The following is a 6,944-nucleotide window of genomic DNA, read 5'->3' as shown; positions in this document are numbered from 1 at the left end:
TCAGCCTCCCAAAGTGTTGGGATTACAGGCCCGAGCCACTGCATCCAGCTACATGCTTTTCTTAATTATTGGGTAGCTACTTTAAAACTTTTAATAATTTTAAGAAAAGTGTAACTACTTCAGGAAAAATGAAGAATTTCTCCAATTAACTAGTAGGAAAGGATTATATTTATTCTGAAATGATCAAATATCCAATCATCAACTCAATTCTTTACAGGAAGCCTCCAGAGAGTTAATACCATGTCTTCTATTTATTTAAATAACAGCAACAAGAAGAAAAAATCCTGCTAATAGAAATCCTAAAATCAGCTGGGAGTAATTATCAGAAGGTAGAAAATATTTTAGAGGCTGGGTGCGGTGGCTCATACCTGTAATCCCAGCACTTTGGGAGGCTGAGATGGGAGGATCACCTGAGGTCAGGAGTTCGAGACTAACTAGCCTGGTCAACATGGTGAAACCCCATCTCTATTAAAAATACAAAAATTAGCCAGGCATGGTGGTGAGCACCTGTAATCCCAGCTACTCAGGAGGCTGAGGCAGGAGAATCACTTGAACCTGGGAGGTGGAGGTTTCAGTGAGCCAAGATTGTTCCATTGCACTCCAGCCTGGGCAACAAGAGTGAAACTCCATCTCAAAAAAAAAAAAAAAGAAAATGTTTTAGATGGGCAAAAATTTTCCTAACTCATAGGATTTTATTGCATTTAGCAAAATTTGAATTGCTTTGTGATATAAAACTACACTTTTATATGAGATAGATATGCAATATCTATGATATAGACACCTGTAATTTCAACATTCGATGAGTCAGAGAAAAAAAGGTTTCCTTTGGGTCTTATTTGATCACTATTCTGTTAATTTTAAGCAAGCTTGTAGTAAATTGATCTATTTGGATATAAATAGGTTACATGATTATCAGTACTAGAGACCCATGTATCCTATTTATTTACAAAAGAATATTAAATATCCTATTTTAATTTTTATATTACAGCCTATTTTGATTTTTTAGATAAAAGTCTAGAGCTTGTATTTTAATGAATGCTAAGAGATCAGAATGCACTGGCATTCTCTGATTTAATAGTTTAACATATGAAGACTAAAGAAATATAGCTGATTCCATGGTTGCATAAATAGTTCAGAGGAACAACATGTTAGCAGTTATTTGCAGTGGACTATAAAAGAGATCAGCTGACAATTTAGTTTTTTTAAGAATTAATAAATAACATTGAACATTCACTTATCTTTCTTCAATTAGCATAAAAATGTTACTAAATGATAAATTGTTCTTTGTAATGAAAATGTATATACCTTTATATTTTAATATGCATATATTTCTATGTTGTTATACATATAATTTTATTATGCATATAATTATATGTATGCCAACATTTAATATGCACATATTTTACATATAAATATTCGATAATCAGTTTTAGTCACTGTAATCTTGTAACCAATTTAGTTTTCCTTCTCTACCCACTTTAACAAGCTCTATAATCCTCTCTGGGTGCAGTGGCATGTGCTACTGGGGAAGCTGAGGCAGGAGGATTACTTCAGCCCAAGGGTTTGCGGCTGCAATGAGCTATGATCAAGTCTATGAATAGCCACTGTACTCTGGCTTGGGCAACATAGTGAGACCCCAACGTGTTTAAAAAAAAAAAAAACCTTTCTATATTGTAGTTGATATTTCTACCCCACATCTTCTCATAAAATTAATTGTTTGGATTCCATTCCTTCTTAGGTTACCCCTACTTTGGAAATGTAGGACTATGCTTAGTGAATGTGTGTGTGTGTGTGTGTGTGTGTATACATATAGGTGTGTGTGTGTATGTGTGTGTGTATGTGTATAATTTTACTTCCATTTGTTTTTACCCTTATAACCTCTAAGAAATTATTCCTTCCCTAACACAGCCAACATTTTTAAAAAGTTACCAACATCAACTACCTGAAATAGTATGCACAATTCTATGTGCAAAGCATTTTAATGCAGGCTTTCAGAGTTTTCATTTGCATTTCAAAGAGATAACAGTCAAAAAAGTTGTACATTCAAAAGGGATTAATTAGATAAAGTCCAGCGTTGCCACATAAAGTACAGGACATCCAGTTAAATTTAAATAAGGGATAAACAACATTTTCAAAATATAAGCATATCCTGTTTAATATTTGAAACATACTAAAATGTATTTGTTATTTATGTGATATTTTAAAGTAAACTGGGTGACCTGTATTTTTATCTGCTAATATTGTCAATACTAGTTTAGAATTACTGCACTAGATCCTTCACCTCTTCCTTGTCCTCCTTCCCATTTGTTTTCCTAAAATAGCAACATTTCTATTCAGATCAAGCTCTCAATTTCTGAGATCAAAATAAAACCTAAATTATTTTCTAGCATTTAATCTTTCCCAATTATTCAATGATTAATTTTCACTCTGCCAGATACTAACTTTGATATTGTGGATCCAAAGATAGACTGGATAAAAGAAATTCACAGTCTAGTGGTAAGATATATCACTGGTGGGAAATAACTCCTTACTAAATAAGCTAATAAAATAATGTGAAATCAGTAGAGAAACAGTTCAACCTTCTAGTAGAACCATCAGGCTTTACACAAGATGCAGTACCCATGAATCCTGAATGAAAGGAGAATGTATTTCACCATCATGGAAAACAACATGATAAAATAGAAAATCAGGTATATTATAGGGGATGAAGAAATTATTGTTCATTGGTATAATCTTACAATACATAAGTATACAAAGTTTTCTAGGTAGGATCTTTCAGACTTTTAGATTAGAGTTAATAAGAGTAGGCCAAGCCTCAGGGAAGCGTACTTTTTAAACCCAGTGATTTCATACACACATATAGATTACTTGAGTTTACAAGTAGTACTTCTTAAAAAGCAAGTATATGCAATATGTATATGCATGAACCTCCTTACTGAGTAAAGAAAGATAAGCATTCTTTTCTTCTTTTAAAATTTGTTTTTTGTGCAACATCTGTCTTTTTCACTAAATGGAAAGTCCTTGGGAGCAGAAAGTCCCTGTCCCCAGCCCCCTTCTCTTTCACACACCCACGCCCACACACAATCTGACAAAATAAGTTGTGTGAGTGTTAGGAGGGCGACAGAATTGTGGAGAGCACCCACAATAGGAGGCCATTAAACACTTGGCTCCCCTGGTGTTAGCAGTGATTCAGTTTCTGAACATCTTTTCTGGAATGAATTCACTGGAATGCAACTAGATTTTTGCTAAGTAGTGATTACTGAAACTTCTAGAAGTATATCATAGTTACTTTCCAGGATAGGATACAGTAACAGGTTGAATTGTGTCCCTTCCAAAAAAAAATTATAGGTTGAAGTCCTATCCCCCAGTACCTCAGAATGGAGGTATTTCCTATTTGGAAATAAGGTCATTAAAAATGGGAATAAGTTTTAGTGTCCTATAGTACTATAGGATGACTATAGTAACCAACAATATACAGTTTCAAATAGCTAGAAGATATTGAACGTTCCCAATACAAGGAATGATAAATGTTTGGGAGGATCGATATGTGAATTACCCTGATCTAATCACTATCCATTATATGTGTCATAACATCATGTACCCCATAGACATGTATGATTATTATGTGTCAATTAAATTTTCTAAAGGAAAATGTTATTAGATGAGGTAGAATGGGCCCCTAACCCAATATGACTGGGTTCCTTATATAAAGAAGAAATTTGGATATAGAGACATGCATACAGAAGGAATGCCATGTGAGCAGGAAGCAGAGTGTGATCGTGCAGCAGAAGCCAAGGAATGCTCAAGGTTGTCAGCAAACACACTGGATGACAGGCACGGAAAAGATTCTCCTTCACAGCCCTCGGAAGGAACCAACCCTGCCAACACCTTGATCTCAGATCTCTACCCTCCAGATCTGTGAGACAATAAATTGATTGTTTAAGCCACTCAATGTGTGGTGCTTTTTATGACAGCTCTAGCAAACCAATACACATGCTTTTTCCTTGCCTCTCCAATTTACATGATTTCCATGATGGGTGGGGAAACACCAAAACTTCCTATCACACACTTCAAAAGGAGCTATGCTAGAATGGAAGAATCATTTCTCACAATAAGTTTGTCAGGTTTTTGTTCTATCCTCCAAACAAACTTCTGCCCTATTAAGTATTATTTCTGTACCAAAGAGTTTTATGTTATTGTTTAAGTTAATCAAGTCTAAGAAATACCTAAAGTCAATGCTGTAGTTTTAATCCAAAAGCAACAGTCATTCTCAGAGAAAGAGCTCATTACCATCAGCCGCGGTGGCCCACGCCTGTAATCCCACCACTTTGGGAGGCTGAGGCGGGTGGATTACTTGAGGTCAGGAGTTTGAGACTAGCCTGGCCAACATGGCAAAACCCCATCTCTACTAAAAATACAAAAAAAAATTAGCCAGGCGTGGTGGCATGCACCTGTAGTCCCAGCTACTCGGGAGGCTGAGGCATGAGAATCGTTTGAACGAGAGAGGCAGAGCTTGCAGAGTGCTGAGATCACCATACTGCACTCCAGCCTGGGTAACAGAGCAAAACTCCATCTCAAAAACAAAGAGCTAATTACTATATTTGGTATTTTTGTTTTTATTAAAGCCAACATATATTGAACCTTTTCTATGTTCCAGTCACTGTGCTGAGGTCTTTGCATGGATTATCTGATTAATATCTTATTATCAATGTGAAATATTGTTATACTCACTTTACTAAGGAGTTAGCTATGGACTGAAGATTTTCAATAACTTGGTAAAAAGGTTGCATAGCTAATGAGTGGAGCCAGGGCTCAAACCCAGCAAGTCTGGCTCCTGAGTTAATACTATTCTGCTTTATTTTACATACTGTGAAAACTAGAAGACAATCAAAATTGACACTGTACAATTGTTACCAACGGGTCTTTGTTCTTAGAGCTCCCAAGATGGGGTGGGCTGCTCCCAAGATGGCGGCAAGCCTTTTGTTCTTTGATCTGGGGTTCTTGGCCTCATGGATTCCAAGGAATAGAACCTTGGCCCCTGCAGGCAGTGAGTGTTATAGCTCTATTAGAAGCCATGGGTCACGGAAGACAACCATGGAATCCAGTGACCAGTGTTCAGCTCAATTAGGACGAACCCAGGCACTTAGCTACTCAGGAACAATGGCGAACCTCTAGCCGGATCAGAAGTGGCAATGGGTGCCTTGCTGGAGCAGAAGCGCAGCGGACACCCTGCCGGATCTGGAGGGGTGAAACTCAACGGCAGGTCTGCGGCAGCGGCGTTCAACAGTGGTGGACTATGAGTGAAAGCTCAGCTCGAGCCGGAACAAACACTGACCAGAAGAGTGTGCAGTTGCAAGATTTAGTAGAGTGAAAACAGAGCTCCCATACAACGGAAGGGGACCCAAAGGGGGTTGCCACTCCCTGATCGAATGTCTGGGTTTATATCCTGATCACTGTCCCTCCCCCTGTGCTCTCAGGTGATAGATGATTTGATTATTTCTTTACCTCCTGCTTTTAGCCTAATTGGTATTTTAATGAGCTTTCTTTTTACTACCTGATTGGTCAGGTGTGAGCTGAGTTACAAGCCCCGTGATTAAAGGTGGGTGCGGTCACCTTCCCCAGCTAGGTTTAGGAATTCTTAGTCGGCCTAGGAAATCCAGCTAGTCCTATCTCTCACAATGACTGAAAACCCTTAGAGTATATCCTTTATTAAAGAAAGGCAGTTAACATCAATTTTAATTATGTTTTATAGCAAAATCATAGGCAATCCTTCTTTCCCCAGCCCCGAGTTTCCACTCTGCCGCCCAACAAACCAAAGGGCAAGGTTCTGTCAGTTTTTGGTGGATCAGTATAGCTGTGATGTTCAAACTGAGAGACTTGGGGGCCAGGAGGGGAGGGACAAGGTAGTATTGTTTTAATATCATGTACACATGCACCCTCATTTAAAAATCCCTGATCTAAATGCCCCAGCGTTCTTACTCTATAATGCTATGCAATGTTACCCATAAAAAAAATTTTTAAGAAGACAGATGATCTTTGGCGGCATTCTTAACTTTCTTTCAGACCTCTTCCCTAGTCATTCCTTGCCCTCTTAACATCACTCACTACTCAACTCCCTCCCCTCCACACTTGCTCTAGGTAAACTCTTACTGTGGGATCTTTTGCTCTCCTCAGTCTCTTTTGCTTTTCCTCAAGCCTCCTGACCACCACCCCGCACCGCCCCAATATCTTTCAAAACCTTATCTGCCCTTTGTCTAGATTCCCCTTAGAAATCATTCATGATTAAAGTAGCAAATATCTTCTGTAAGGTATTTGCAATTAACAGTATTCCCACCTGTATTTCCATATTTAACAGTGGAAAGCTGAGGAAATCAAAACTTTAGAAGTTCCAGGCCCCAACAGTAAGTGATGAAAGAGAGTAAGTGAGGCTTTCAAGTACCTCTACGATACAGTTTGGCTCTGTGTCCCACCCAAATCTCATGTGGAATTGTAATCCCCACTTGTTGAAGGAGGAGCCTGGTGGGAGGTCATTGGATTATGGGGGCTCAGATTTCCCCCATGCTGTTCTCCAGATAGTGAGCTCTCACCAGATCTGATGGTTTAAAAGTGTGTGCCACTTCCCCTTTCACTCGCTGTGCCACCATGTGAAAAAAAGGTGCCTGCTTCCCCTTTGCCTTCCGGCATGATTGTCAGTTTCCTGAGGCCTCCCAGTCATGCTTCCTGATAAGCCTGTGGAACTGTGAGTCAATTAAACTTCTTTTCTTCATAAATTACCCAGTCTCAGGTAGTTCTTTATAGCAGTGTGAAAATGGATGAGTACGCTCTAAAATCACCTCTTCTATCTACCAAAACCTGGATATTGTACCATATTGAGGTCATACTCTTCTGATTTTATTACCTGTATGGAACACTTAAGAATCTTACTAATCCTAATGACAGAACTC

This window comes from Pan paniscus, chromosome 6, assembly GCF_029289425.2.
Source record: "Pan paniscus chromosome 6, NHGRI_mPanPan1-v2.0_pri, whole genome shotgun sequence".
Taxonomy (NCBI): domain Eukaryota; kingdom Metazoa; phylum Chordata; class Mammalia; order Primates; family Hominidae; genus Pan; species Pan paniscus.
This window is presented reverse-complemented; position numbering follows the sequence as displayed.